Below are 21,140 nucleotides of genomic sequence, written 5' to 3'. Positions count from 1 at the left end.
CCTTAAATAGGCAAACATTGCTGGTAGCATTATTATCAAATTCATAATACATAACCATATTGATAGAAAGTTTCTGCACTTGTTACGGTTCTTAATCAAATTATTGGGGGTGTTTTGGGGTCTAATATAATTATTAGTATTATTTAACTAAGGTGCGGCTAAACACCAGAATGGTGCCACACTTTGAGGACTGCATTGGGATCTGCATTCCACGGACGATTTTACAGCGTAAGCTGTTCAGGGATCATTCCAATAGTCGTTTCGGTTCGCGACGGTGTCCGCCGCCGCCGCCATAATGGTGTCCGCCGCCGTAACCGCTATCGCCGGAAATGCGAAAAAAGTACCCGGTTCCCGCCGGGATCGAACCCGCGCCCGCTGCGTACGAGCCAGATACTGTACCACTGAGGACACGCAAGCGCTTATCATTGTGATGCCCACTCAAGCTCACCCATTGGGAAGACTCGTGCTTCGTCAATGCACACGTACGCCTACATTTAATCATCCTGACGGAGTAGAAATGTTCAAGTAGATACATCACGGCCGTCAGAAAGTGCGCTAATAATAATCCGCTTCCTCTGATCGGGATATATTCTTTGTTCCAGATATACTATCCTGCGTAGAATGAGCTCGAGCGCGCAAGTGCGTGGCAAAGCATTCGCGCCTTATAGCTGACATGCGAGAGTGATATCGCCTGCAAATCTGTTGAAATCATATTTTTTTCGTGATTGACACTGGAATGAATGAAAAAATAGCACTCAATGCAAGTGCAAATTTGTCCTTGCTCTCGTTTTAAATTTGTTGAACACTCATATGCACATGTGATCCCTCTATTTGTATTCGAACATTTGTTGATAGCCAAGTTGCTTTGAAACTTTGCTACAAAAGCAGCGCTTTTGCAAATAGAAGAAATTAAAACTTTTAGCCGGAATACTATTGATACCGAAATATTCTAGAGCATTCAGTAAACATAGCCATAGTGTCTTCTTTTTATCTACAATGTGTCTAATTGTGTTAAGACTGTTAGCGTGAACCGTGCTGATGAGATGACGCCCTTCGTGTGTTTCCTTTGAAATAAAGGGGAGGGGGGTTCGGTCATGAGCTACATGTGCGGATGCCATGAAATGCACAAAACAAGAATAAAGATGAAAAAGGCACGAACACGTTTGAGGAAATGCACAGCGAAACATGTATACACACAAAAACATACAGTGGCGCCATGGCTCCTTGCTGAAGCAAGTTGGTGATGTCAGGACGGAAGCGCAAGGCCAGCGACGCAAGACCAAAGGGGGCGCAAGAAGATGGCTTCTGCACCCGTAGGGGCTGTTTTTAGGTAGTGTGCTCCTGGATTAAAGTGCTGCTCCTCCACCTCGTGCAGTAAAGCGGTGAACTGCAGACAACCTCTCGGTTCCTGTCTTGTTGTCCTCGGGATTCGACTACAACCTGTTCCATGTTTGCACTCAACTGCGCTTTTGCTGTGGTGTGCTCTCTCGTACAGCGTTGCCTGTGAAAACGCGTTCCTGCAACATCCTGATAAACCGCACTGCACCATTTCTATGTGAAATAAATGACATTTTCTATCACTTTGTTTAAGGAGTGAGTGCGACCTGTGTATGTTATATTTCAGTGTATTTTAATGTATGTTTCATGTACGTGTTACGGGTTTCAAGGATTCATAATATGTGTGCGCTTGCGAAAAAGCATGCTCGCACTGGTTTGACCTTATATATCTCATTGCACTGAACACATGCGATAAGCGGCCATGGTTAACACATTTAAATTGTAACATGGTTGTAATGAGCGTAGTCACTTACTGCACCTTGTGTATTAATTATGAGTACATAAATAACACCGTACAAGTTGTAACTCTTGTAACTTGTAACTCTTCAGAGGATTAGCTTTACGGGAGCATGAATGATTTAGCTAAACCATCACAGCAAATATGGTTGAATACAAAGCAGTTTTTGTTCTATGGTATCTGCCTAATTTCAAAACACCTTTCGCGCATTTAGTAGAACATTTCTTCAGACAATCCATTATTCCTAAATGCGAAACTGTTAATGGCGCTCCAACCAATAAATTGGGCTCGCACAAGCCGCAATTAGTTTGTTTTCATCAACATTCATTTCCCTTTATCTTATCATTTCTGCACCTTAACTAAAAGCAATAAGTAATTTTCCCTATGCTTTCCAGGAATAACAAAATTCAGGTCTACCTGTGGCCCTTGCCCTGGTTTACATATAGCGATGTCTGAGTGTAATCACTTCTCGACAGAAAACAATTATTTCATACATACGATTTCCTAGAGATTGTTTCTGTGATGTGTACAGTTGCTGCTAATCTGAGCTAAAATGTGTGAGCAGCATTTATTTATAGTAGTTTGTCTGGAGCACTTTGTGTTGTGACCGTGTTGCAGGCCATTTCAGTTCAGTGTGTTTTATTCGTCATGTCGATTATTATTGACCGAGCGTTAGAATAGAAACGTATAGCTCAGGTATAGATGTCTAAAATTTCACGGAAATACTTAGTGTTGAGACAAAAGCGATATTGAATGTTCGGCCGATAAATGTTTTAAAGTGGTGCCTCTTGGCATATGTTCCGGCCTCCTGACAAAATACATAATTAACAAAAATAAACAAAGAAAGGTGGAGCAGTTGCAAGGAAGGCAGTAAAAATGTTGCTGATTCAAACCATGTGCTTAATCCACGTCAAATAAATCATTACAAAATTGAGTTACTTAAATGTAATAGCACTACAGGCAATTTGTACAAATCTGTTATTTGTGTCCTATCTGAAGTGAAATGTGACGCAATGTTATTATTCGTGTACAGCGTTGATCACAACTTTCTTCTCATACGATGTTTATCTTCTACATGTGCCTATTCGCAATGACCCGCCTGTGACATGCCGTGGTAAACTTTTTTTTCATAAAGTGACAGATGTATTGCTTTTTTGTTCACTTACCGCAGCTTGTGGTGTAATCACCAGTGCTTCAAGTGAATGACAGCGTACACTGAATATTAGGTACTCGATTTGGATACCAAGCATAAGGACAACTTTAATGAAGCCGGGCAAATTTGGCAAATGAGTGCCATAGCAAGCATGTGTTGAATATAAGGAAGATTTTTTATATGGCATCTCTAAATTGAAAATGCGATATTTGAGGTATATTATCATCCTTAAATACTAAAAATTAAGGGTGTTTTTTTTTTGCATGCCAGAACACAAAGTATATGTCACATGACTGTTTGACACACGTAGTGTTCGGACTTTCGGAAGTGTATAAATTCTTACTACTGTATATTCAATGGTGCGAAAGGCGATTGATGCGTTTCCTAAATTTTCATGACGATGTGGTGTTTTGTGGGACAGGCGCCAGATATTTTCCAGCATTTTGATGAAGTGGCGTTGAGATTGAGTTTAAGATAATATCAAGTATAGTGTGCTCGCCACTATTGCTCACTGTGGTCGTGCGGTAGTGTGGAAAACCGAGGCTCAGGTAGATATGGATAGGCATTCTTAGTGGACATAAATGGTTGTCAAAACTGGTAAATAAAGCTTGAACTTGTTGTTATATTTATCACTATTTGACACCAAGGGCCCAAAATGGGGCATTGGAAATATAATTTTATCAAAACCATTGATTTGCCTGGCCTATTTTTAAATGGTCTGCGTGGTGTAAAAATATGACTGAGCTGTGTAACGGTTTTATTTTGTGATTGATTATTTAAATATGCAGGACAAATGTTGGCGCATTGGCACAAACTTGACGGAGGAAATTGTGTGCTATGCAAGCTGGGGTATCCTCCAGCACATAAATTCTGGCCAATAATGGAGAAGCCCAAACATGTGAGGTTGAGGAAATACAATGAAGCCGTTAAATATCGTCTGCAATTGATAAAAACTATGTCTGATTTGGGCCAATGTATACACCAGTAGCATAGTTTTAAACATTCCGATGGTGCCGACTCGCCGTACTCTCAGAACTCAATTTATTAGATGGTAGCACGTATTTTTTGATCGCTTCTAACGCATCTCGAGTGTTCTTTCTGGCACTTCCAGTTGAAATAAAAAGGTGTGCTGTTTCCAAATGTGTCTGTCTATCCTATTTTCTGAAATCCGTGTTACGCATCAAATAGCGATCTCAATGGCGCCGAACTTCTCACGTGGCAAACAGTCTTACAAGTTAGCGATAGTGTCTCTGAGCTCTCGTGAGTACAGCGACCTAATTTAGCGCCTTACAAAGGACAGACCATGTTATGGCCTTGCTGGTACCGCGACCATAAGAATGCACGGCCCCGTCAAGTATCTTAGGCCTCTCGCACATCTCCGACCAATCCGCCCTCTAGCATTCTTCACCTCATTCAACAATGGTGCGACGTGTGCTTAACGATGGTTAATTTATCCAAGTTTCTGATTATGTCACTTATCCGCTGTCCACAATATTTAATGTTTAGCTATAACATTGCTAAGAATCTCCTAGAGAAAGTCACACCGTTCAAACATTTAGGTCACGCTGACTATTCTCATGATATGTAACGCACATGTTAGTGACCTTAATCTATCAGTTAACCTAAAACTGTGTTTCTTGAAACGCCACATTCGACATGAGCGTAAATATGTCAAATTTATTGCATACAAATCAATCCTTTCTGCAAAACAAGTTTTCCTTAACAAATATACACCCGCACCACAAGTGCTTCACCAATTAACTCGAATGTATTCATAATCGTATCACACGATTATTTCGTTCAGCATATTCATTGACAATTATTTCAATGCTAAATACCGCCCCAAATGATGCAAAAAACATATATATTTTGGCGCACAGGTCACCCAGTACAAGTTTTCCGCCTGCGCACGAGAACTTATACTTTTCCAGCGTCCTTCTTTCCCTATGCTATCAAAAATGAAACGACCTTCCTTAATATATCGTCGTCAATACGTGGCCAATAACGATTTCTGCGGACATTTTCACACATGTTTTGAGCTGATGCCACGTGGTAATACGCTTGCTTCTGTTCTGTTTCCACCTCATACGTAAGACTTCTATGTGCGCTTTTAAAAAAAATAAAACGAGAAAGGGTACGGTGGTCGAGTGAGCTTATTTTGCATCCAGGGCATGGTGTTTTCTAAAGAGTATACAGCTTGTTCACGACGCAAAACTTAAGCAGTATCTACAGGTCTGCGTAGGCGTCCTATTGACGGTTCTGGCCAGCTTTAGACGATGTTTGACAACAACTACAAAAGAAAAATAAACATTGCGTTATCTTGACCGTCTCTTCAACGTAAACCCGGGTCTTGTCATTTATTCATTTGAGGTGTGACAACAAACAAGCAAGTATTTGGTGGCACAGCTACTACAGAGATTCAGAAAATTTCTAATAATTCGTAGCATTCATTCGCTAGGCTCGTAATGTTCTTTCCCTATTGGGCCACCCCAGGTTTCAATTTCGCCCACCCCCAAATTTAAGTTGACCTAACCAGAATTTCAAGTTGGCCCATCTGAAAATTTAGGTTTGCCCAGCTGAATATCACCCCCAAATTCAGGTTGGCGCACCACCACCTTACCCCCAAATTTGTGTAGGTCCACCGACGTACCCTCAAATTTAGTTCAGCCCACCCCATATCACCCCCAAATTTAGGTTGACCCACTGTCAAATTCAAGTTGGTCCACCCCCAAATTTGCGTTGGCACACCCCAAATTTAAAGTTGGCCCACCCCTTACCACCCCCAAATTTATGTTTGTCTACTCCCATATCACTACCAAATTTAAGTGTTGACCCACTCCGAAATTCAAGTTGGGCCACCCCAACCCCATGTATTTATTTGGAGCCCTGGTGTTCACAATGGAAAGATGTGACGCTTTCTTTATTCAACTTCTGAAACAATGTAATTAGATGAAACGTGCCAATGAGAAAAATGTAGAGCAACATGAAGAACTCATAACAGAGCATTCTGTTGCTAAATACATGCTTCATAGAAGCGTTTTCCAAGCATAAGACAAGCCCACAAGTTCAGGCATAGTGCTTCGAGCGGCCTGTCGCGCGCCAATTTTTCTTTTATTCGAAGGCTTCTTTCATGCCTGAAAAACACTTTTATTTAGCAGGTATAGAGCAACAGAAAGCTATATCGGGAGCTTGTGTTGCTCTACAGTTTTCTTATTGACACTTCATTTCTGAATATCATATTTGAGCAGTGCACACGTGGCACATCTTGCTAAAGCATAGGGCTGCTGTCCTTCAGGAGCCCGTTGGAAGTGGGTTCGAAACCGCACAGCGTGCGATAAATTTTAAAGCTTTTCGACTAGCACGTTGGGCTGCTGAAAGTCGCTCATTGCGAAATCGGATAGTCGAAATGCAGTCGAGTAGCTCTCCCACACTTCCCTCTCCAAACACTTCGCCATCAGCAGCATTTCCATAAAGTTGGCTCTCTGCGCGGATTTGATTGCCCCGAGTGCAGCAGGCAATTTAAAGGAAAGTTTTCTAACTATAACGGCGCACATATAATGGCATACATCTGATTACGCATGCTAGTGTCAAAGGCATTGGTTGAAGACTGGCACACAAGTACACCGAGTGTCCCGTGCGCATCGACCCATCTTGGTCAGAGGATTGGTTTCTAGCGCAGGTCTTTAAGCACAACAGCACAATGCTCTACCCATTAATGAGGAAAGTTCCAGGGAGACAGGTTGGCAGGAAAATGGTTAGAGACCGAGATAGATATGTAGGCAGATATAGATACCCCTTTGGCCCCCAGAAAGTGGGTGAAGCACCCAAAGAGCACTAAACGCATTACTAAATTGATAGACAGAGAAAGCCCATGCAGAGCACTAGCACTAGACCAAACATGCCGCCATTGGAACAAATACTGGCACCATCCCTGGCCCAACGCTGGAATATGGGCAATGTGCAAGGCGGAGAGTTGGAGCAATGAGTGGGCGACGATCAAGCCAATGCAGCAGCCATCGTGTTTCTGGCGCAGCATAAGATATCGCTGGCTTTATTCTTGTCAGCTTTAGACCAAGGCCTGCTAAATGCCGAATACTGTAATTACTCGAGGCATAGAATATGCAGTCATTATTGCCTTGAACCTTTTGCCAGTGGCATTTATAGCAGTTGTCCCCATACTGTCGATACCAAATAGAACATAAGCAAACGATAGAAATATATTGGTCCAAGAAACGGAAGTACTGCACGAATGCAAATAATAACTGGGAACAATACTGAAATACGTTTTATAGCATTTTATTTCAAACAAAATGTGTATTAAATTTTTTAATGGAACTAAGCGAGTGACGCTGGGTTATAATAAAACATGTGCAAGTAAATAGGTTCCAAAGAGGTATCTTGCGCAAAGCTAGGTGGATGACGTTGGACTAGCAAGCACCCGAGGATACGAATTCGGCAAGCTGCCGAAGACGGTTGTCTGGGCAGGGTTTGAGGGCAGGGAGCTGACATCCGCTGGCTGGCTAGTGCCAGGGTGACGTCGGGCTGTTCACGGACCTGAATACAGTGATTAAACATGGGTTTCAGGGCATTTCTTGTCACCTCACAAAGCGACTTCCCCCGTACTTGGAGAAGCTGCTTTAAGTGGAAAATTAGCACAAATATTCTCAGGGTTGGGGCAATGACATTTGTCCTACTCAGCACAAATTAGTCTTAGCCGTCGTTAAGTCGTATTGATAATAACCAGACGTCTTGAATTCACCTTATAACATCTACAAGACATCTTCGAGATGTATTTACATGATGCTTAAGGTGTCTTGTAGCCGTCCTGACGCAAGTTTGTCAGATGTATTACAACATTTTGTAGGCATAGTGAAGACCATCTAACGCACCACCAAATAAGGGACATAAGACGTCTTGGAAGATATCGTGTAAGCATTTTAAAAACGCTAAAGCAAATTTCAAAGCTCTTTCAGCGCTTTGAAATTTCAGAGCTATTTCAAAGCTCTTTATAATTGAGGCGGCATAATGGCCTAGCCAGGACTGTTTAAAATTTATTGCAACCACAAGCACCTTCAAACTGAATTGAGAAGTGCCACTTTTTTATCACCAAAAAAGCACAAAGATGACGACATTTTAAATACTGTCCTGACGCAAAAATCTAGTCACACCATTGCAATTCAGATGTTGTGTCCTCTTGCGATATCAACTGTCCAATAAGATGCTGATACACTTCAGTGATCTCACTAGAAGTGGAAACAGCTGCACATATGCGATGGTGTCACAGCCATCACCCGTTCGTCGTCGGCGCGAAGTCGATCGACGGGGTATAGAAGCTGGTTCGTCGTTTCGTACTCAAGCGAACAGAGTGAAATTGTGAGAGTCGGTAGTAAACAAAAAAACAAGATATTTATCGGCTGATAAATATACACAAATAATAAAATAAAATAATAAAAAAAGAAAACACAGACTAACACACCTGAATTTAATATAACACAATGATGAGGAGAATTAAATATGACGAGTAATTAACAGTGGATATAAACATGAAACAGGGGGTGGATCAAATATACAAGAATACCCTTAACAGTAGTTCACTCAAATAAAGTTCAACAGAAAAGAAAGTTCAAAAGAAAACAACGATGTCATGCGCGTGGCCGGGCAGCAGCATCAAGTCCATAAACCGTGACGTCGGCGCGCAGAGCTTTTTCGAAGAATGCTGGCGGGCCGATCTTGTTCAGGTGGATGCGATTGCTGGGCTGGATTTCTCAGGAGTCTTGATCTGACGACTACCCTCAAGCAGGTTGAGCTAACTTGAGGCGAACTACCATGAGCTTCGTTAGACGCTGGTTTGTCGTCTCGTACGGCAACTAGTTACTCAGAGTTCCGACGCGGCTAGGCGGCCCAGGCGATACTGGACGGCACTAGCCCTCCAACGGCTTCTCATCAGCTCATAGGTTCAGCTTCTAGACTGATTAGCAGAGCCTAAAACCTGCACTTAAATAGCCTCTCCTTTCCCTAGTTCCCTATGTCGGGGAACTGCATGTATGTAGAATTCACCTAATTATTTCATGACTCCCCCTAAAATTCTTGGCCGCGCCCCTTTCAATCAGGCGTGATGGAACGGTAGATTCCCCTCTCGCTGTCCTAGGTAACGCCCCCGCACTGCACCATACGGATGCACACGCACACATTTGGGTCTGTTAATCGGCGTGTCACTGTCTCGAAACTATATGCCGCACCATGAGAGCACGACGTTTTTGAAGCCCGTTAATCGGCGTGTCGCTATCTCGAAACTATATGCCGCATCGTGGGACCACAACGTTTTTGACGCCCGTTAATCGGCGTGTCGATGACTCGAAACTATGCCGCTCCATGACAGATAGTCTGGCAGGACACAAGATAATTTCGCTCCCCTTGCAAACAATGATATAGAGTTGTAGATGGAAAATCATGAGCCATTCCACTCTGTAAAGGTGGATGACCCGTAAGCTGTTTAGCAAGTAGGCGCGTTACTCCTCGGGAGTCTGGACTATACGCGGCCTTCCCATTACGACGACAGAAGACAAGTGAAATTCAATATAGAGAACGGCATGTTGTCGTTGTTGTTTTTACATACATTCGCGTAGATGACGGGATCGCCGCCCCGAGCAGCCGAACGAAACTAGACTCGCGTGACGTTTCGCCGGCAACGCCCGCACGGGAGGGAAGGAAAGGAAAGTAGATAAGCAACCACTTGAAACGCCCACAAAGAGAGGTCGGTACGAACGTAGATATGGCCGACGTGGGTCGGACAGCGTAAAATCTTTCAGAAACCTTTATTATCTACATGGGAGTCTAGTGATGTTGAAAATGAAGCCTATTGATAGCTAATCTACTCAAAATGCATATCCTTCAGGGGGGTACAAAAACATACTGCTACCACGCAGAGAACGATAGCGTGAAATAGTGGTCTCCCTTTTCAGAAGCCAATAAACAAAATTTTTCCCTACCGCACTAGTGAAGTAAAGAACTAACGCGATCCAAGCAGAATCGCCCCGGTCTGTGGTCCGACCCGTTAAACATGTTTTTGTTTTCATAACATTGCGCTCACTAACATACCAAGTATTGTACCTAAATGCGATGGACACTGTAGCTATATCGCCGAAATAGACGCTTATATTATTGTGCTCAGTGAAACCTGGCTGAATGACGGCAACGGAGATAGCGAAATTCTCTCTTCAGACTTCATGCTATACGGCAACGACAGAAATGACAAGAGAGGAGGTGGCGTACTAATAGCTATCCAAAATACCTAGCAACCTTCCCTCATTTGTCATGACAACAACCTAGAGGTAAGATGTATATGTGTGCATATCTCACCCCTGAAGTCTGCCCTCGAAATCTGCTACAGACTGTCAGATAGCCAACCCAGATGCACTCGACTCCGTGACGCGTTGGACAACGTAAAAGAGACCTGCCCCGACTTCCCTATCATTCTCTTCGGGGATTTCAATTATCCGCACATTAATTGGCCTCTTCTAACCATGTTCAACAGACACCCATCCAGCGAAAATTAACAGTTCCTTGACTTAGTATTACACTGGAACCATCAACAGGTTATAACATGTCCCAGTAGAGGCGACAACACGGTCGATCTCGTACTAACAATTTGTCCTGATGACATATCTAGTATCACGGCTCTACCGGGCTTTGTGGTCACAGTTTGCTACATATAATTCTCACGGCAACGAAAAGGAAAAGTCTCGAGGTGATAAACTAGTCACCGACTATAACACCGGTAATTATGATCTTATAAATGAAGAACAAAAGCGTTATGATAGCCATATATATATGCGTACAATTCTTGTGAAGACTAACAAAAAACATCCCCTAGTTTAGCGAACGCCTAAAAAGCCTCGTAAACAGGTATAAACGCTTCTGCATATCAGCGACGACAATCAACTCCCCCGAATCACGGGACCGTTACTGCTGCTGCGCGAAACAATATCGCATAAATTAAGCCGAAGCAAAAGCTTGATTTCTTTCTTATGATTTACTTTTTAATACTACATACTAACTCTAACATCACTGGTGTTTTATTTCAACCAAAGCCACCGCAAACCTAATTCAATACATTTACCAGAATGATGAGCCCTTGTGATGATGCGTGATGAGTTGCGGTGAGTGCACAACAGCCTTTAATAATCACTTCTCGTCTATTTTCACTGCCACTCCGTCCTTTGAACTTGAACCCCTACCGGAATTGCGCTTTATAACTGTCTGATGTTCAAATACGCATGGAGGGCATAGCTGAACTAATAAACATTCTTAAAATAGCATCATCAGCAGGCTGCGACAACATTAACTGTAAGCGCCTAAAATACCATTAAAATAGCTAGCAAAATACTGTTCCTAACATTTAACCTATCCCTGCAAAACTCGGTCGTTCCCAACGATTGGTACATAGGCAAACATTTCCTACTTTCTAAAGCCGGAAACAAAGAAATTGTAACCAATTACAGACCAATTTCTCTGACTAGTATCTCATCCAAACTGCTTGAACACATAATTGCTTCGAAGCTGGAATCGATTAACTTCTTTAATTCCAGTTAATCTGGAAATTCACACATAATTTGCTACATTATATGGATGAGCTCCTTCGGTAGATGCCGTATTTCTGGACTTTTCGAAAGCATTCGATTGAGTATCTCACAATCATTTATTCATTAAACTCTCTTCTCTTGGTATCAGTAAGAACCTAATCCGCTAGGTGGAACACTTTCTCATAGGTCGAGTTCAGTTTACCATTGCTAATAATTCAGTAACTCTCAACTCGCTAGCGTAACATCAGGCGTTCCTCAAGGTGCAGGATTATCACCACTGCTATTTTTAATGTATATCAACGAGCTCCCCACAACATAAAATCGAAAGTGCGGCATTTCGCCGATAACTGCGTTATTTATAACCCTTTTCATTACTCAGACGACATTGCTACTTTGCAGCATGATTTAGATAACATCGCTGTATGGTGGAATCAATGGCTCATGCCCTCAAACTTGTCGAAATGCAAATTAATATCGTTCTCGCGCAAACGCATTACGATAAGTCACACATACCAAATTAATTCGTCGCTTTAAGTTCTGCTGATACTTATAGGTACCTAGGAGTGCATTTAACGTCATCGCTATAATGGGTAGCACTGCAAGAGACGCCAGAAGACCCAAGTCCAGACACACTACAAACTTACTACGATATACTGCAGCCCTACCGCCTTTCGAGAAGAACGATGCCGCCACCCCACCCATCCCTCACCAGAGCTGAAGCCACGACCTGGAGGCAACTCCAGACCAACACCTATCCTCACCTCACGCTCCGATGTACCCCACCCTTTATCAGCCCCTTTGTCCTTTCTGTACAGAGCGAGCTACCCTCTACCACACCACATGGGCATGCCAAAATATCCCCAATAACTCCCCATATCGAAACGCAACGCACGAGCAGTGGGAGATGGTGCTGACCAGCTCGGCACTGGAGGATCAGCGAAAGCTTATCGCCAGAGCCGAAAGTGCTGCCACCGCCGCTGGGGCCCTGGACTGAAGGCTCCACCCACCACGGAGATCGACGCTTCTCCGTGCGTCATCAAAATAAAGTTTTGTCTCTCTCTCTCTCTCACATATCAAAACCATCTGTTCTGAAGCATCACGCATACTTAGATATCTACGTCGCAATCTTAAATCCGCATCCGCTGACATCAAGAAACTGGCACACTTGACATACGTGCGACCAAAGATCGAGCACTTGTCATCCATATGGTATCCATGCCAATCATATTTTGCCAACGAAACAGAAGCTGTAGAATACCGTGCAGAACGTTTTGTAACATCTCATTATTCTCCATACATCAGTATAACTGCTATAAAACAGACCCTCTATCTTCCAGCATTGCAATCACGTTGCACAATAGCTCGTTTTTGCCTGCGTCATTCCTTCTTATATCAGTCGCATACAAGGCACGCACTGCTAAACCCGCGACTGAGGTCATCCTCGCGATTATCTCACACACGTCCTATCGCACGCGTAAGCGACCGAACATCCGCAATGAATAGCTCCTTCTCGCGCTCTCTGACAACATTGCTTCATGTTCAGATCGAGTAAAATTTCGCGAACAATTCTCCAGCCACCTCTTCTCAGACGAAACACACCGACCATAGCGTGTTGCTAACTTACCCTCGCACTACCCTAGGCTACTTTTATTTGCTTTATCTCATTTATTTATTTTGGTAATTTTGTTACCAGTTTCTTTTTATTGTGTTGTATTTGAAAACTCGATGGTACGCCTCCCTTATATAATGCCTTGTGCCGTAAGGAGCAATAAATGAAATGAAATGAAAAACAAACGTTATTCTGTACGTTGTATGCGTGATTCAAGTGAATGTATGCACTGTTAGCTTCATTTTACTGAGTGCTTGTAGCCTCTGTATTACGAGGGGGATGAGCCAGTGAGTTTGCGCTTGCTTGAGCAGAAAAAGTTATTTAAATAAGCCATTGCTGATTATGATAACTTTCGTTCACGGACAGGACACAAAAAATGCCGACCACTGAGAGGTTAACAGCTTCGCTGCAGAAAAAGCCACCGTAGCGTCGGGCATGAATGCTGGTCTCGCACCCCGGAGGCGCGCGTTCGATTCCCACCCACACCGAAATTTTCTTTTCGAAGCCATTCACTTACTTTGTTTAGACGAACCTCCCTGAGAAATGTGATGTCGGTTCGAGCATTTTTTGACGTGTTTTTACTCTCAGCGCCGTCGGCCATTTGTGTACCATCGCTTGATCATGCAGGATTTTCTGCCTCATGGGACATATAATGCGTTCCTATTAAAAAAATTATGTAGCTTTACCTGCGAAAACAACGATCTTGTCTACATCGTAAATTAAAACACACGGCACTGTTGTTTGCCTACCTCCTCGAGATTTTTCGCTGTAAATAGGAATCCAAATCCATATACATTTTCGCAGTAGCTTGCTTGTCTAACTACAACGAGCACAAACGACGCTTTTCTTCACTTTTCCGTGGTATATATGCAAGTGAAGAAATGAAATTTTCTACAAAAGACTGTAGAACAAACAAATGTAGTCTTTCTAAAAATTTGAGGAACGAAGTCGTAGCTATAAACATTCTGGTTAGGACAAAACCGGAGCTCACTATTTGCTACTAGTCGTTCTAAAAGCGGCACGTAGAACAAGAGAAAAAGGCAAAGTTGAATGACAGTACATACTGACCTTCGCGTTGTCCCTTGTTCTTTGCATATTTTTACAGCGAAGCTGTTAAGGGCTCACTCTGCAATGGTAGCGTCGGCCGTAGAAAAAAAGTTGTCGCAGTTTCACCTGAAAGGCGAAGCATCAATTGCGATAGCAAATTTGTAGAGAGCTATATGGAATAATGATATTAGCTTTATCACCTGTATAAACTTGGACATGCAGCAGCACCGGCAACACGCGGAACTGTTGTCGACGCCGTCGGCGTTTTGCCCGCGTTCGCTCAAAATGCGTGCGGCGTTGGTGACTGTTGCCGGAGTGTCTGATATAAATAGGCACTTGGTGCCGCAGCTAAACGTCGCCTCCCTACCCTCCCCCCCCCCTTCCACCACGGCCTCTCGCGCGTCGGAAGAAGGTGGTGGTAAGTGGTTCTTGAGGGAAAGGGAAAGGTTGGCGCTATCTTCTGCAGCCCTTGAGGGAGCACGGCTCAGCGCCAACGGGGAGGGGTAAGTGGGAGCGAAAGAAGGGATAGAGTGGAGACGCCATGGCTGGGCGAAGCAAAACCGGCAGGCATAGGCGGCACGTATCAGGCCGAGATGGAAGGCCTTGGTGTGCTGCAGAGTCTGCAGGGGTGTTGTGCCAGGCCGGTCAGGCCCGGGGTGGAGTGGGAGGCCGTGAGGCCTTCCCGCTTGTAGAAATGTCCTTAGAGGCGTGCGGAGAGCCCTGACGAGTCAAGGAACTCCACGACGCCTCGAAGTGCAAAAAGGTGGTGTCGGCCGGGGAAGAGGAGATCTTCCTCCTTGCCAGAGGGGAGGCCCAGGCGGCGGAACTCCTGCAGGAGTGGGCCCCGCTGCTGGAGGTACGCCGGGCAGGCCAGCAGGAGATGTTCGATCGTCTCCGGCTCCCCGCAGGAGCTGCAGGCCGGGGACGTCGCTCGTCCCAGTCGGTAGCTGCGTGCTGCCGTCCAGCTGCAGCCGATGCGGAGCCGGAGAAGGAGCGAGGTCTCCCTGCGAGCCAGGCCTCGCTGGGGGAGTGGTCGTGGGGGGCATCCCAGTGCCACCCGTTTGTCTGGGTGGTGGGTTGCCAGGTGTCGCCGCAGCCTCAGTCCTGTGAAGTCGCCCTCCGTCACGGCCCGACTGAGGGGCACAGTGGTGTGGTGGGCGTCCTTCGCCAGGGTGTCGGCTGCCTCGTTGCCCGGGATCCCTACGTGGGCGGGGATCCAGTGCAGGGACACCGGGTGGCCTGCGTCCTGCAGCGCTGTCAGCCGGGTAGACAGCAGTGCGACTCCAAGGCTGGCGCTTTCTGGCCTCTGCAGGCCGAGGAGGGCTGCCCTGGAGTCGCAGAGGATGGCCGCTGGTACCCCAGGAAGCTCCTCAGAGAGTAGGTCGACGGCCAGGTGGAGGCCTGCCACCTCCGCTGCAGTCGAGCTGGCGTGTCTGGGCAGTCGACACTGCCTGCTCTTCTGCAGGGCTGGTGCCGTGCAGGCCGCCGTGGCAGAGCCGGTGTCCGGTACCACCGAACCGTCGACGTACACCAGGAGGTGGTCTCCGAGGGTCTCGTCCAGGAGGCAGGCGGCCGTCTGCTGCAGGGCGCAAGCGGGTGAGCGCCTCTTCGAAATCCCGGGCAGCTCCGTGGCGATGGGGACAGGAGGCCTCTGCGGTGGGGGCAGCTGTACCGCATTCGGCGGTGGGTTGCCAACCACCTCCTCGTAGAGGCGGCACAGCTGACCCATCCTTGAGGAAGGCCGGGACTGGAGGCGACGCAGCAGGCCTCTGCCATCAGGAGCATGGTGGAGGCGGTCGACGTGCCTCAGCCCCTGCTGCAGGAAGAGGAGCGACAGGGGGCCATGCTCCAGCCTCCGCAAGGGTAGCGGCAATCTGGGAGCTCCGGGGGACGCCCAGGCAGAGTCGGATGGCCGCCCGGTGCTGCAGCTCCAACTTTTCGAGGCGGCGTGGCGGCAGCGCCACCAGCGGGAGGGCGTACCGCAGGCGTGATGTGGCCGCCGCCTCGTAGAGCCGCAGGGCCCACTTCACCGAGCAGCCCTCTCCATGGGCAAGGAGCTGCGACACGGCCTTGCGGACCCTGATGGTCTGGGTCTGCATGGCCCCGACTGCCGGTAGCCAGGTTAGCCGGTGGTCGATGCGCAGCCCAAGGTACGACACAGTCGTACTCCATGGGATGCGCACGCCTTCCAGCTGCAGCCGGGGAGCTGAGCGCCGTGCCGCTGCTCTCGGGTGGACGAGGAGGGCCACCGTCTTCCCCGTCGAAACCGAGAGTCCGATGCTTCCCAGGTAGGCGGCCGTTGTGTCCAGGGCTCTCTGGAGGGCCAGGCACACGTGGCGGCTTGACTGTGGCGGTCCCCGCACCCACAGGGCGATGTCATCCGCGTAGATGGAGCACTCCACCTTGTAGTGAGGGTCGGTCGGCAGTGCAGCAGGCAACCGGGCCAGGGCGAGGTTGAAGAGAAACGGGCTCACCACTGACCCTTGTGGTACGCCTGCTGCGACCGGACGGGGAGCGCTCCTTGCATGGCCCACGCGGACCCTGAGGGTGCGGTCGTTCAGGAACGATAACAGGAACCGCCGCAGGTTGCCGCCAATGCCCAGGAGGTCCAGAGCCTGCTGGACGACCGCATGTGGGAGGCCATCGAACGCCCCCTTGACGTCGATGAGGAGGAGCATGGCGAGGTCTCCGCTGGCCCTGGCGTCCTCCAGGGTGGAGACGACGTCTGCGATGGAGTCCGCAGTGCACCTTCGGCGCCGGAAGCCTGTCTGCTGGTCCGCGAGGAACCCGCAGGTGCGGGCCACCCATTCGAGCCGTGCCAGAGCAATGGCCTCCATCACCTTGCAGGCAGCGGAGGTGAGAGAGACCGGTCGGTATGAGGACAGCTCGTTAGCCGGCTTATTGCTCTTCAGAATGGGGGCCACGATGGCTGTGCGCCAGGCCTCCGGCACCTGTCCTGACCACCAGATGTTGTTGTAGCAGTCGAGCAGGCGTCGTTGCTCACTGGGGGCCAGGTTGCGGAGCATCTGGAGTGTCACTCCGTCTGCTCCCGGTGCACTGCGACGCTTGCCCCTCCTCAGGGCCATCTGCAGCTCGTGGAGAGTCAGTGGGTCCTGGCAGATGGCCGCGATCTGGCTGGTCGCCCACTCCGGATGCAGCTCCAGCAGGCAGGTAGGCGGGTTGGCAGGGGGAAGTCCGACCGGCAGGATGGCCGCAGCGAGGGCAGCCGGGGGGGCGAAGTGGTCCGCTAGCAACTCCGCCAGGGCCGCCTCGCTGATGCCCAGCGAGATAGCCACCGCGAGGACGGGATGGCGGTTGACCTTCCTGCCGGTCAGGGACTTTAGGAGGCGCCAGGCCAGGGGGCCCTTGGAGCGGTTCTCGATGGTGGCGCAGAGGCTCCCCCAGCTCTGGCTCCTTCTGCGCCTGGCCTGTCGTCCTGCAGCGGGCATCCGCTCTCCTGTATTCGGTCCAGTGCTCTGCATTGCCCGTCCGGATTGCTCGGCGCTCCACGCGTCGCCTGGACGCACGGAGGTTGAGCAGGAGCAGATCCGGGGCAGGAGTATCGGGCAGAGCAGAGCACTGGACTGTCGCTGCCTGGGCGCACTCCTTGATGGCACTCAGGAGGTCACAGCCATCTTCCAACTCACTGCAGCGCTTCCTGAACAGGGACCAGTCTGTGACGTGGTATGTTCGTGACCTCGGCCTTCTCCCACACCCGGGGGTGATCAAGATGGGGAAGTGATCAGATCCCCAAGTGTCGGGAGTTGTAGCCCAGTCATAGGAGCGCTGCTCGGTGGTGAGGGAGAGGTCGATGGCTGTGCTCACCCCACGGCGGACGTACGTGGGTCCTCCTTTGTTGAGTACCACCAGGCCTGCTCGGCTGATGGCGTTGCAGAGGTCCCTGCCTCGGCGGGTGCACCTGCGGCTGCCCCAGTCGGTGTGGTGGGCGTTGAGGTCACCGCACAGGACTGCATGTCCGCCGAGGCGTGCTGCAAGCCGCACCAGGCTGGAGGGGTCCCACTGTTGTCCAGGACGAACATAGACGCTCGCCACAGTCCGTGTCCTGTTTGTCAAGGCGTACCGTGACAGCACAGCACTCCATGGCGCCGCCTACGACGTCCGAGACTGGGGTCACCGAGTGGGCCAGGCTGCTGCGGACGTAGATGGCAGTCCTCGGCTTCCCCTTCTTGTGGGCACCCTGCAGGCAGGGAGCGTCCGTGCAGCTGTGCGTCGAGCAGGTGGTGGCGCCAGAGTAGCCCGTGTATCCCGGCAGCCGCAGGTCCTCGGCCACAGTGTACACCTCCTGCAGTGCGAGGACGTCCAAATCACACCGCAGGAGGTGCGCGCACAGCTCTGCATGCCGCCGCCGCAGTGAGTTGGTGTTCCATTGGAGAACACTCGGGCGGCGACGGCATTTCCCAGCTGTGGTCGGAAGAAGGTGCGTTTGCTCTACATATATGGTGATTGTAAAGGAGGAAAGAGACGCCTACTTCTGCAGCCCTTAAGGAAGCACGGCGCAGAACGCGCGTTTGTTCTCCGCCGTGCGTTCACTCGCCGTGAAAGAGCGCGTCCCTCGCGCCCCTTTCACTCGCACATACAGCGTTCGGCGGCGCGCGGCGACGATTTCATCTCGATTGACGTCATACGGAACCTCACGGCGACGGCGACGGCGACGGCGACGGGCGACCGCCGACGGCAGAAATCTGCTTTTGAGTGTCCATATAATTGCTATCGCAATAAAAAAAAACTCCTTGGCCGTATGCTGTATGCGCGAGTGAAAGCGCGCCAGGGCGAGGGACGCGCGCTTTCACAGGGAGCGAACGCACCGCGGAAAGCAAACGCGACTTCCCAGTGGAAGGGGAGTAGTGGACGAGGAGGGCATCGAGGCACCCTAGATTGTGCGTTGGCGCTGAGCCGTGCCCCTCAAGGGCTGCAGAAGATAGCACCAACCTTTCCCTTTCCCTCAAGAACCACTTATCATGTGCGTGCCTGCTCTCTCACTGCGGCGCATGCGCGCCGCCCTGCCGGCCTCGGCCGCCTGTGCCGCATACTCTCTCGGGCTCTCGCCCTCCTCTCCCCTAACAGTGTCGACAACGGCATTTAGCAACACCCTCTAAAAATATATTTTTCTAGAGGGTGTTGCATTTAGCCGTTCTGTCACGTAGCCAGCGTTTTGAGAGCGGTTGTGTGCGGTCACACAAACAACGCGCACAACTGTTGTTGACGGCGGTGGCGTTTTGCCCGCCTTTCGCATCGAACGCGCGCGGCGTTGGTGACATGCTTATGAAGAACGTGCCAACCTTTGCCGTACATCTTTGGCGGTGTATCATAGCGACCATGAGGCCATGGTCCTTGTGGTCACTAAATAAAAGAAAACAACCGCATCATATATATTCCTCATTCTTTAATAGTTCAAATAACCAATTACACCATCACATTTTAATAGTCATATTTGGAAATACATAATTCCCACCATCGTACAGCTTCGGTGGTCTTCTATCTTCCCCCCAGTGGAAGGGCTGACAGTTTTTAAATAAACCCTGTGAATTCGCCCAGTTTGGTACCATTCTCAGCAATATGCTATCATTTACGAGAACATACTTGAAACAATAGATAGGTCATTGCCTAAAATACTGTGTTAATGAAGGAAAAATATCGAAAGTGTCTGTTGATGGGTACTTTGCTGACTCAAAAGAATGCGGCTGCAAACTCATAGTTGAAGAAGCCTTAGTTTTTGCAAAACAGAAGACATGTCATCAACGCGGCTAAATGTAAAAGGGATTAAAGAAATAATGCGCTAGTAAAGATAGGACTACACGTCCTGAAAACAAAAGCTCCCTCGTGCATGTGCTAAAGTGTCCTCTGGAACTAGGTAAAAAAAGTCACAGGGTCTCTTATACATACAAAGGCGACTTGAAGGCGAAAGCCCAAGTGCCAATGCATTAAAGACATGTACATGAAACACACAACCCCTTGATTCGCTTAGTTTACTTCGCTTAGTCATCCCTCTCAATTCGCTTACTCATCCTCTTAATTTGCTTAATCATCTTCCTAATTAGCTTACTCATCCCCCTAAATTGATTAGTCATCCTCCTAATTTCCGTTGTCATCCCCCTTAACTCGCACGTCGAGCCCACTCGTCATCCCTCTTCGCTTAGTCAATAATAATTCGATTGCCTTGAATTCGCCTGAGTAATCTACTTAATTCGCTTAGACATCGCTCTTATTTCGCTTAGTCACCCACTCAGTTAGCTTTATCATCCATCCTACTTTATCAACCACCTCGCTTGTTTAAGGGTGTATGAGGGCTTACGGGGATATGAGCCATTGATAATGATAGTGTTTGTACCTTCCATGTCATCGACACGTTTTCGCTCAAGGACATATATGATGAGACGTATACGGCTTCTGCGCTAATAAATTGTGCGTTTGTTTCTCTCATAGTCATGGCAGACTCTCTGTCATAGCAATGGCAGCCTCTATCATCGTTGCAATGTGATATACGAAAGCATACGATGCATCGTTTCCTGAAAAATAAATGAAAAGGCTTTTTGAAGCAAGTGTTATGTGCTTGTCTTCTCTACACTGACGTATTTGTGAGAACTTTATAAATATGAATGAAATATGGACATACTGCCACTCACTAACACCCCGACTTGCTGACTGCAATTTTCTGCATCCAGCATGAAACTCTTCAATCTTCAAGAGATGTTCAGTGATCCGACTGTATTGACAATCAGGATGACGAACAAGATAGTCATATTTCCTCAAACATGTACTCAGAAATAAAATTTAGTGCAATCAGGTTGACGCAACATACAGAACAGCATGCTACTCTGAACTGACTACATTAATTAGGTAACCCATGTTTGTATAAAGGGTCCATGCGTAAAAGGTATGCACGAAGCAACCATTGTGGCAACCAAATGAGCACTTTATTAAACTGAATCCGCA

This window comes from Dermacentor silvarum, chromosome 6 (assembly GCF_013339745.2).
Source record: "Dermacentor silvarum isolate Dsil-2018 chromosome 6, BIME_Dsil_1.4, whole genome shotgun sequence".
NCBI classification, from domain to species: domain Eukaryota; kingdom Metazoa; phylum Arthropoda; class Arachnida; order Ixodida; family Ixodidae; genus Dermacentor; species Dermacentor silvarum.
The sequence above is the reverse complement of the archived record's forward strand: the minus strand, read 5'-3'. Positions refer to the sequence as shown.